Below are 12,140 nucleotides of genomic sequence, written 5' to 3' on the forward strand. Positions count from 1 at the left end.
ACATACATTCAATTTTATATATATAGATGTAAAGCAATAATTATACTGTATATACATTTGTTTACTGATTGAGAATTTACATTTAATCCAATATAGTGCTAATCTTTTTATCTCAATTTGCAGTGTTGTATTAGACTTGCTAGAGTATGTGTGGAGTCATAAACAAGCCTCACAAAAGGAAGGTGTATCTTATAATATTAGAAGGGGAACATTATAGATCTTAAATCTGGAACAGACAAGTGATTTTTATTTATACCCCAGAGAGTTCCCTCTATTCTTGTCTAATTGGAGGATTTGAACTAATAAACTTTATAGTTCACAATTACTTGTGGATTGTTAGAGAGATATCATTAGGCATTTTATAATGAGATGTGGAATAAAAAGGGCCCCACACAGTTCTTGCACAAGGACCCTCAAAGCCTCTACTGGACATACTTACTGTTGATAACGCCCGATTCTCTTCTTTTGGTCCTGTTAGTAAAAATAAAGCCTTCTGCTGATTTGAAACTCCACAAAAAGGATTTTTTAGCTGCCACCCTTCTCATCTTTAAATGCAGATTGTCTATAAACATGCTTAAAATTTTTTTAAGACAGTGACAATTTGAGTTTAATGAAGTTGGTGCAGTCTCAATAAATATCTGTGTTAAGCTGTCTGTCATGATCACAGACCATAGGCGGGATAACCATTCTTAAACCAGCCAATGGATTTACTATCAATAAATTTGGCCAAAAATCTGTTCGAACCAAGAGTTAATCTCTTTTGAATATGGAAAAGGAATTTAGTTGTTGCTGGAATCTCCTGAAAGTGAAATAATATATCATGTTGAAATCCAGCTACTTGATTCTTATTTCCTCATCAGGTGTTGGTGAAAATTCAACATCCACTCTACTCTCAATATCACATCTCACTACCTGTGCACTTGACCCGATCCCATCCCACTTCATCCCAAACCTCACCACAGTCTTCATCCCAAACCTAACCCATCTCTTCAACCTATCACTAACAACTGGTGTTTTCCCCTCAAGCTTTAAACATGCCTCAATCACACCTATCCTCAAAAAGTCCTCTCTTGACCCATCTTTTGTATCTAGCTATCACCCTATATCACTTCTCCCCTATGCCTCAAAACTACTGGAACAACACGTTTATCTTGAACTATCCTCCCACCTCTCTTCTTGCTCCCTCCTTGACCACTTGCAATCCAGCTTCCGGCCACACCACTCCACTGAAACTGCCCTAACTAAGGTCACCAATGACCTACTAGCTGCCAAGGCCAAGCGACATTACTCTGTCCTCCTCCTCCTGTCCTCTGCCTTTGACACAGTGGACCATTCCCTATTACTACAGGCCCTCTCATCTCTTGGTATCACAGACTTGGCCCTATCATACCTAGCAGACCGGACATTCAGCATCTCCCATTCGCACACCACCTCCTCACCGCACCCCCTATCCGTCGGAGTCATGCAAGGTTCAGTCCTAGGGCCCCTGCTCTTCTCCGTTTACACCTTCGGCCTCGGAAAGCTCATAGAATCTCATGGCTTTCAGTATCATCTCTATGCTGATGACACACTGATCTACATCTCTGGACCAGATATCACCTCCCTACTAGTGTTGAGCATTCCGATACCGCAAGTATCGGGTATCGGCCGATACTTGCTGTATCGGAATTCCGATACCGACATCCGATATTTTTTCAATATCGGGCATCGGAATCGGAAGTTCAAAGTTGATTGACAGCCGAAATGACGTCATCATGATGCGCGGTGTGTGCGCATCATGATGCGCCGTCATTTTGGGCCTTCCGGGGGTCTCTGCCGGCCTGCCGGGGGCTGTGTGGACTGCCCGGGGTCTGTACCGGCCTGCCGGGGGGCTGTGCCGGCCTGCCGGTGGTCTGTGCACCCTGTGGGGGTCTGTACCGGCCTGCCGGGGGGCTGTGCTGATGTCCGGGGGTCTGTGCAGGCATCGTCCGATGGGACTACAAGTCCCATCGGGCGATGCCTGCTACCATGACAGTGATTGACACATTAGCCAATGATGGGTCAGTAGTAGTCCCATCATCCGGCTAATGTGTTAAATGTTAAAAAAAAAAAAAAAAAATATTACATACATACTACATGCATGCTACATACATACTACATGCTACATACATACTACATACATACTACATGCTACATACATACTACATACATACTACATGCATGCTACATGCTACATACATACTACATACATACTACATGCATGCTACATGCAATACATACATAGACATACAGTACATATAACATAGAGTAACATACTTACCAATACTTGTCACATTGTTCCCCGAAGCCATTGTCTTTTACGGAATAAATCTTAACATAACAAACCACAAAAATACTCACCCATGATCCGAAGCAGTCCACGAGTGTGTCCCACGACGATCTTGGGTAGAGAACTGCAGCATCAGCTGATGCTGCCGCTCTCTACGGGCTGCAGGAATCCAATGACGGAAGGTAGGTATCCTTCCGCACTGTATTCCTCCGCCACTTAAAAAAAAAAAGTCCCTAGTCTCACTTTATGGCAAAAGCTGCGTGGGAACTTTCTCACACAGCAATGTCAAAAGTGAGACTAGGGACTATTTTTTTTTAAGTGGCGGAGGAATACAGTGCGGAAGGATACCTACCTTCCATCATTGGATTCCTGCAGCCCGTAGAGAGCGACAGCATCAGCTGATGCTGCAGTTCTCTACCCAAGATCGTTGTGGGACACACTCGTGGACTGCTTCGGATCATGGGTGAGTATTTTTGTGGTTTGTTATGTTAATATTTATTCCGTAAAAGACAATGGCTTCGGGGAACAATGTGACAAGTATTGGTAAGTATGTTACTCTATGTTATATGTACTGTATGTCTATGTATGTATTGTATGAATGTATTGTATGTAGCATGCATGTAGTATGTATGTAGTATGTATGTAGCATGTAGTATGTATGTAGCATGCATGTAGTATATATGTGGTATGTATGTAGCATGTATGTAGTATATATATGGTATGTATGTAGCATGTAGTATGTATGTAGCATGCATGTAGTATATATGTAGTATGCATGTAGTATATATGTGGTATGTATGTAGCATGTAGTATGTATGTAGCATGCATGTAGTATATATGTGGTATGTATGTAGCATGTATGTAGCATGCATGTAGTATATATGTAGTATGTATGTAGTATGTATGTAGCATGTAGTATGTATGTAGTATGTAGTATGTATGTAGCATGCATGTAGTATATATGTAGTATGTATGTAGTATGTATGTAGCATGTAGTATGTATGTAGCATATATGTAGTATGTATGTAGTATGTATGTAGCATGTATGTAGCATGTATGTAGCATGCATGTAGCATGTATGTAGCATGTATGTAGCATGCATGTAGTATGTATGTAGTATGTATGTAGCATGTAGTATGTATGTAGCATGCATGTAGTATATGTAGTATGTATGTAGTATGTATGTAGCATGCATGTATGTAGCATGCATGTAGTATATATGTAGTATGTATGTAGCATGCATGTAGTATATATGTGGTATGTATGTAGCATGTAGTATGTATGTAGCATGCATGTAGTATGTATGTAGTTTTTTTTTTTTTTTTTTTAACATTTAACACATTAGCCGGATGATGGGACTACTACTGTCCCATCATTGGCTAATGTGTCAATCACTGTCATGGTAGCAGGCATCGCCAGATGGGACTTGTAGTCCCATCGGACGATGCCTGCACAGACCCCCGGACATCAGCACAGCCCCCCGGCAGGCCGGTACAGACCCCCACAGGGTGCACAGCCCCCCGGCAGGCCGGCACAGCCCCCCGGCAGGCCGGTACAGACCCCCACAGGGTGCACAGACCACCGGCAGGCCGGCACAGCCCCCCGGCAGGCCGGTACAGACCCCGGGCAGTCCGCACAGCCCACCGGCAGGCCGGCACAGCCCCCCGGCAGGCCGGCAGAGACCCCCGGAAGGCCCGTACAGACCCCCGAGAGGCTGTACAAGGGCAGGAAAGGGTTTTTCCAATTCCGATACCGGAAGTCTCATAGACTTGAATGGGACTTCCGGTATCGGCATCGGCGATACCGATACTTTTTTTAAAGATCGGCCGATCCATTCCGATCCGATATTTTGAAGTATTGGACGGTATCGCTCAACTCTACTCCCTACTAAACAGAATCCCTCAATGTCTGTCTACTATTTCATCCTTCTTCTCCTCTAGATTTCTAAAACTTATTATGGACAAAACAGAATTAACCATCTTTCGCCCATCTCACGTGACCCCCCCAATGGACCTATCCATTAAAAACCAGGGGAAGAGTCTTGAGGAGATCATTTGCATATTCCCAGTGCCTTCTGGGATAAGTGAAGAGTCTCCGCGAGCTCAACGATCACTGGGTTTTGGCCATTGCAGCTGAAAAGAGGAGATCGGAAAACCAGGGGAAGAGTCTTGAGGAGATCATTTGCATAATCCCAGTGCCTTCTGGGATAAGTGAAGAGTCTCCGCGAGCTCAACGATCACTGGGTTTTGGCCGTTGCAGCTGAAAAGAGGAAATCGGTAAACCGCGCGCCGATCGGCGAGCAAATTTTGGCTCATCTTTCATCGTTTTTAAGAAATCTCAATATGGAAGAGGCCAGGAGCCAATTGGTGAGCTGCACTTCTTGCTACATGTTCACAGACTTACCAGTGAAAAAGCCAAACTTCACATGCCACAAATGCAAGCTTGTGTCCCTGTTGGAGGAAAAGTTGCAAAATCTCGAAGAGAGGTTAGCTACGTTGAAGATCATTAAGGAAGGTGAAGAGTTCTTAGACAGAGGAGAATTATCTCTTCACGTTACAGAAAGAGAAGAAATTCGAAGTGCACCTGAAGAAACAGAGGAATGGAAACATGTGACCCAGAGAAGCAGGAGGATCAGGAGGCAGTCAGAACCCATACTTCTCAGGAACCAGTACCAGGCTCTCACGCAGGAAAACGATGAAGAAATACATCAGGATAAGACTTTGCCCACAAACAGCAACCTTGTACGACTTCAGAGTCCTCCTGGATGGAGAAAGAAAAACGTTGTGAAGAAGAAACGGAGAGTGGTGGTCATGGGGGATTCCCTGTTGAGAGGAACAGAGGCCGCTATCTGCAGACCGGATATAGCTTCAAGAGAAATGTGCTGTCTTCCAGGTGCAAAAATAAAGATGTGTCTGACAGGATATCAGGACTCTTCAGACCTACAGATGACTACCCATTCCTGCTACTACAAGTGGGGACAAATGACACCGCAAGAAATGACCTGAAAACCATCTGCAGAGACTTTGAAGACTTAGGTAAGAAAGTGAAAGAACTGGGAGCGCAGGTGGTCTTCTCTTCCATCCTCCCAGTGGATGGCCATGGAACAAGGAGGTGGAATAAGATTCTGCAGGTGAACAACCGGCTACATCAATGGTGCCGTCAGCAACGATTTGGATTTATGGATCACAGAGTGAATTACCTTTACGATGGACTACTTGCTAGAGATGGGGTGCACCTTACGAAGACTGGAAAACATGTATTTGGAAGTCGCCTTGTTACACTTGTAAGGAGAGCTTTAAACTAGAACAACATGGGAAGGGAAGCAAAAGACCAGAAAAAGCCAAACACCTGACAAATGCTACTGAGAACTCTGCTATTAGAAGTGGAAAGGAAGAACAAAGACAAAAGAATCTAATTAATACAAATATTGGAGAAAGAGAAACCAATCACAAACTAAAATGTTTCTATACTAATGCACAAAGTATGGCCAACAAACAAGGAGAATTGGAACTACTAACACAGGAAAAGAAATATGATGTCATTGGAATCACTGAAACTTGGTGGGACAATACACATGATTGGAATACAAGACTAGAAGGATACAACTTATTTGCAAGAAACAGACTTGATAAATGAGGAGGAGGTGTCGCATTGTATGTTAGAAACGCGTATATCTGCACAGAGATTGAAGCTTCAGAGACTGGGAGTTCTGTGGAAACTGTTTGGGTGAGAATACAAGGACAGAACAATGGAAAGGACACCATTGTAGGCATTTACTACAGGCCGCCTGTGCAAGCTGAAGATATGGATGAACTCTTTATGCATCAAATAGCCAAGTTCTCCAAAAAATATGACATAGTTGTCATGGGAGATTTCAACTATCCAGACATTTGTTGGGAATCTCTCTCAGGCAAAACTAACAGGTCAAGGTAATTCTTATCTTCTCTTGCTGACAACTTTATCTTCCAAAAGGTTGGGGAGAAAACAAGGGGAACTGCTACCTTGGATCTAATCCTTATAAACAGGGAGGAAATGGTTGAGGAGGTAAAAGTGGCTGGGACCCTACGAGGTAGCGACCATGCTATTTTAGAATTTTGGATAACTAGAGGAGGAAGACCTGTGAAGACTCAGACGTCAAGGTTAGATTTCAGAAAGGCAGATTTTAAGGGATACAGAAAGAGAATTGGAGGGATCCAATGGCTGGATATCCTTAAAGACAAAAATGTCCAGGAAGGATGGGAAATCTTGAAAAATGAAATTCTCAAAGCACAATTGTTAACAATTCCGAAAAGAGGGAAGAATAGGAAGCATTTAAGGAAGCCAGGATGGATGAACACAGAACTTAAGCACATGCTAAAAAGGAAGAAAAAAATGTTTATAAAATGGAAAGAGGGAGGCATATCTAAAGAAGAATATAATGCTGTATGCAGAACCTGCAGGGCACAAATCAGATTAGCTAAAGCTGACAATGAATTGAGGCTTGCAAGAGATGTCAAAAGCAATAATAAAGGATTTTGGGGATATGTCGAAAGTAAAAGAAAAGTCAAAGATGCTATAGGATTTTTACAGGATGAAAATGATGAAATGGTAAGACAGGATGTTGAGAAGGCCGAACTTTTAAATTCCTAATTTGCATCTGTTTTCTCTCAGAAAGGAAATGTAACATCAACTGTTCTTCACTGTCCTATTAAGAATAGAAGAATCCAGGATATCTATAAACAGAAATATAGTGAGGAAACACTTAGCTAACCTAAATGAATTCAAGTCTCCAGGTCCAGATGAATTACACCCCAGAGTACTGAAGGAGATAGCAGAAGAAATTTTTGAACCCCTCTCCATAATCTTTGAAAATTCTTGGAGAACAGGAGAAATCCCAGAAGACTGGAGAAGAGCAAATGTTGTTCCTATCTTCAAAAAGGGGAAGAAGGTGGACCCAGGCAACTATAGGCCGGTGAGTCTGACTTCTATACCAGGAAAGATCTTTGAACAAATTATTAAACAACATGTATGTCAGTACCTGGATAAGAATGAAGTGATTAAACAGAGTCAGCATGGGTTTGTAACTAATAAGTCATGTCAGACTAACTTAATTTCCTTCTATGACGGAATCACTGATTGGGTGGATCAAGGAAATGCTGTAGATATAGTATATCTTGACTTCAGCAAAGTATTTGACAAAGTATCTCATGCAATCCTTATTGAAAAAATGACTAAGTATGGAATGGACAAGGCAACTGTTAGGTGGATTCATAACTGGCTTAGTGATCGGACCCAAAGAGTGGTCATAAATGGCTGCACATCCAGTTGGATGAATGTCTCAAGTGGGGTACCACAGGGCTCTGTCCTCGGCCCTGTATTGTTCAACATCTTTATCAACGATTTAGATGAAGGAATTGAGGGTAAACTGATTAAATTTGCTGATGACACAAAGCTAGGAGGGATAGCTAATACTAGAGAAGAGAGAGAGAGGATTCAAAAAGATATAAATAAACTGGAGAAGTGGGCAGCAACTAACAGAATGGTTTTTAACAGGGAAAAATGCAAAGTACTACATCTGGGCAATAAAAATGAAAAAAGCATATACAGAATGGGAGGAATAGGGCTAAGCAACAGCACATGTGAAAAAGACTTGGGTATACTAATAGATCACAGACTGAATATGAGTCAACAGTGTGATGCAGCAGCAAAAAAGGCAAATGCAATTCTAGGATGTATTAACAGAAGCATACAGTCTAGATCACGTGAAGTCATTATTTCCCTCTACTCCTCTTTGGTCAGACCTCATCTGGAATATTGTGTCCAGTTTTGGGCACCACATTTTAAAAAAGACATCAACAAACTGGAGCAAGTTCAGAAAAGAGCGACCAGAATGGTGACCGGTCTGCAAACCCTGTCTTATGAGGAAATGTTGCAGGATTTGGGAAAGTTTAGTTTGCAAAAGAGAAGACTGAGAGGAGACTTAATAGCTGTCTACAAATATCTAAAGGGCTGTCACATTGTAGAAGGATCAACTTTTTTCTCATTTGCACAAGGAAAGACTAGAAGCAATGGGATGAAACTGAATGGGAGGAGACACAGATTAGATATTAGAAAAAACTTTTTGACAGTTAGAGTGATCAATGAGTGGAACAAGCTGCCACGGGAAGTGGTGAGTTCTCCTTCAATGGAAGTCTTCAGACAGAGGCTGGACAGACATCTGACTGGGATGATTTAGCGAATCCTGCTTTGAGCAGGGGGTTGGACCAGATGGTCCAGGAGGTCCCTTCCAACTCTACGATTCTATGATTCTAAAGTAAACGGCTGCCCACTCTCTCCAGTCCCACAAGCTTGCTGCCTCAGGGTTATCCTTGGCACTGATCTCTCTTTCGAACCACATATCCAAGCCCTTTCCGCTTCCTGCCGACTTCAACTCAAAAATATTTCACGGATCCGTACATTCCTCAACCAAGAATCTGCAAAAACCCTAGTCCATGCCCTCATCATCTCCCGCCTTGACTACTGCAACCTCCTGCTCTGTGGCCTCCCCTTAAACACTCTCACACCCCTCCAATCTACCTAACTCTGCTGTCCGACTAATCCACCTTTCCCCCGATATTCCCCGGCCTCTCCCCTCTGTCAATCCCTGCACTGGCTCCCCATTACCCAAAGACTCCAGTTCAAAACCCTAACCATGACAAACAAAGCCATCCACAACCTGAGTCCTCCTTACATCTGTGACCAAGTCTCCCGGTATTTACCTGCACGAAACCTCCGATCTTCACAAGATCTCCTTCTGTACTCCCCTCTTATCTCCTCTTCCCACAATCGCATACAAGATTTCTCCGCGCATCCCCTCTACTCTGGAACTCTCTACCACAACATATCAGACTCTCGCCTACCATGGAAACCTTCAAAAGGAACTTGAAGACCTACCTCTTCCGACAAGCCTACAACTTGCAGTAACCACCGATCCACCAAACCGCTGCACGGCCAGCTCTACCCTCACCTACTGTATCCTCACCCATCCTGTTGTAGATTGCGAGCCCTCATGGGCAGGGTCCTCTCTCATCCTGTACCAGTCGTGACTTGTATTGTTTAAAATTACTGTACTTGTATGTATTATGTATACCCCTCTTCACATGTAAAGTGCCATGGAATAAATGGTGCTATAATAATAAATAATAATAATAACATCCCCCAACCACATATGATGATTTTTTAGTCATCCCCAGATTATGAGATTTGGCTGATATTATCAAGCCTATCTGTTGTCTATTCAAAACTTTTTTCAAGTGCTTGCATTACAAGAATAACTCTACCCTAAATGTTCATTGGTCTGGCTTCTGGCACCATAACAAATAATTATATGTGTTTTATGGCTACCACTCTATGTAAGTCAACTTGTACTTTAGATTTAATGACCCTTAAGAAAGAATGGCTTTGATTAAGGTCTTAACTAATTCTCGGCTGTACTCTCTTGCATATAAATGAATAGATAACATTTGTTGACATTGGAATACCTGATCCCTCCACACAGCCATGTAATTAAGGATCATAAAACACTGCAAACAAAGTTTCAACTGACTTCATAATCCATCTGCAACATACTAATGAGAAGACACTTGATAATGAGACTGTAAATATTATGCTATTCCTGTGCCTTTGTTATAAAGCAAATGTACTGGTATAAATTACACGATCATTACAATATAATAATGAAATGCAAGTGATACCTATATAGAAAGATTACACTCACTGTATGAGTGCCAGAAAATGAAATCTACATTTCATTGTATTTATCATGATTTATCTTTCTAAAACTCCCTTCCTGAAATTCAATCTCATTTTTCTGGCTAACTGTGAATACCCCCCAAAATTTTCTGCAATTATGAAATGCATTATGATTTCTAACTTTTTAAGATGCAGCTTATTCCAAAAACTGAATATACAGGCCTCAATACAGCTGCACTAAACAGGGTGCAGCAGACTCAAGTAAAATAGCAAGTGCACAGGTGCAAGTATACCAAATGAGACAGCCAGCCTACAATCAAGGATTGGCTGTGTGGTACGCCAGTGCAAAAAATTAATCCGTATGTGGCAGTGTTCACACAGGGAATGCAGAGCATATGGTTCACAGCCTCTTAGTAACACCATATAGGGGGGCTGCCCAGTGCTAACTATAATGCATCCCGTGTGAACAGAGGCCACAGTTTACAGAACCATTTGGGTCCGACTGCGCCCTGAAAAAGATATAAAGTGCATAAAAACATATAAATATATGTAAGGTATTGGTTGATATTCTGGCCATTATACGAAAGCTGGCAAACCGTGTCAAGGTTCCTTACACTTACCAGTCCTACTCTAACAAAAAAAAAACAGAAAGAGGAAAAAACCCTCCAATTATCATGGAGAAAAAACAAGAAATAGGCAGAGATGCTTACCTGTAAAGACAGGCCTCAATACATCTGCACTAAACAGGGTGCAGCAGACCCAAGTAAAATGGCAAGTGCACAGGTGCAATAATACTAAATGAGACAGCCAGCCTACAATCAGGGATTGGCCGTGTGGTACACCAGTGCAAAAAAAAAATCATTATGTGGATTTTTTCCTCTTTCTGTGTTTTTTTTTGTTAGAGTAGGATTGGCAAGTGTAAGGAACCTTGATGCAGTTTGCCAGCTTCCGTATTATGGCCAGAATATCAACCAATACCTTACATATATTTATATGTTTTTATGCACTTTATATCTCTTTCAGGGTGCAGTTGGACCCAAATGGTTCTGTAAACTGTGGCCTCTGTTCACACGGGATGCATTATAGTTAGCACTGGGCAGCCCCCCTATATGGTGTTACTACGAGGCTGTGAACCATATGCTCTGCACTCCCCGTGTTAACACTGCCACATACCGATTATTTTTTTGCACTGGTGTACCACATGGCTAATAATCTGATTGTAGGCTGGCTGCCTCATTTGTTTTTTTTCCTGATTATTGGAGGACTTTTTCCTCTTTCTGTGTTTTTTTTTTATTCCAAAAACTGGCATAAATGTTGGCTTAAAGGGAAGGTGCCACAGTTTTTTTGTATTAAAAATGATTGTTTATATAAATAATTAATTTTAATCTAAAATTAATTATTTTAACTTTAATTTTTTTTATTATTAATTATTTTTGCAGCCACTGGGGGCTGCCATTTTGCTTGCAGGAGTGTAAGAGACACTTGTACTCTGCAAATATAGCTGCCCTAGGCATAGGAGACAGCAGTCGTCTGCCAACCCTATACCTTGCATTGAGCTGCTCCTTGCTGTGATCTGGGCACGCCCCCTGGGCTGTCCAGATTACATCAGAGGGAGGAGATCGGCACCATTTTTCTGGAGCCCACAGTGTATCTGTGAGCTCCACTTTCCCCCTATAATTGCACAAGCCACGTGGTTATAGGAGGAGACCGAGGATAGGAGGCAGGAGGGGAGAAAGAAACAGCGTGGGCAGCGGAGCAGTAAAGTAAGTATTGGCAGGGGGGACAGTTTCACCAGTGTGGGCAGCCAGAATTTACTGATGATCACATCCAGGGGCAGCGCCACCACACTCCAGTCGAGCCCCGACACTCCAAGCCCCGACACTCCGGGTGCCGCTTTCTCCATGTCTGCCCCGAGAGCTACGCATAGCCATCCACACCGCTGAGCATCCTGACCTGTGTGATACTGAGCTGTGTATCTGATACTGAGCTGTGTATCTAATTCTGACCTGTGTGATACTGCACTGTGTATCTAATCCTCTCCTGTGTGATACTGTCTGCTGAGCCATGTATCTAATCCTCTCCTGTGTGATACTGTCTGCTGAGCCATGTATCTAATCCTCTC

The 12,140-nt window shown here is 42.5% G+C and overlaps 1 protein-coding gene and 2 long non-coding RNA genes across 4 annotated transcripts in view; 2 read left to right on the forward strand and 1 right to left on the reverse strand.

The window, feature by feature from the left end:
* Positions 1 to 10,773, reverse strand: part of LOC141094566 (uncharacterized) — a 40,287-nt gene extending 29,514 nt beyond the window's left edge. Inside the window, exon 1 of the long non-coding RNA XR_012233105.1 lies at positions 10,729 to 10,773. This is a non-coding gene — a long non-coding RNA (uncharacterized lncRNA). The remainder of the gene's footprint in view (positions 1 to 10,728) is intronic.
* GPC6 (glypican 6) overlaps positions 1 to 12,140 on the forward strand; it is a 1,398,086-nt gene that overhangs the window by 873,456 nt on the left and 512,490 nt on the right. The gene's annotated exons all lie outside the window — the stretch shown is intronic.
* LOC141094567 (uncharacterized) overlaps positions 11,506 to 12,140 on the forward strand; it is a 140,668-nt gene continuing 140,033 nt past the window's right edge. The window contains exon 1 of the long non-coding RNA XR_012233107.1: positions 11,506 to 11,781. This is a non-coding gene — a long non-coding RNA (uncharacterized lncRNA). The remainder of the gene's footprint in view (positions 11,782 to 12,140) is intronic.

Source organism: Dendrobates tinctorius, unplaced genomic scaffold (assembly GCF_039654945.1).
Source record: "Dendrobates tinctorius isolate UK_male_01 unplaced genomic scaffold, ASM3965494v1 ptg000064l, whole genome shotgun sequence".
In the NCBI taxonomy this organism is placed as follows: Eukaryota; Metazoa; Chordata; class Amphibia; order Anura; family Dendrobatidae; genus Dendrobates; species Dendrobates tinctorius.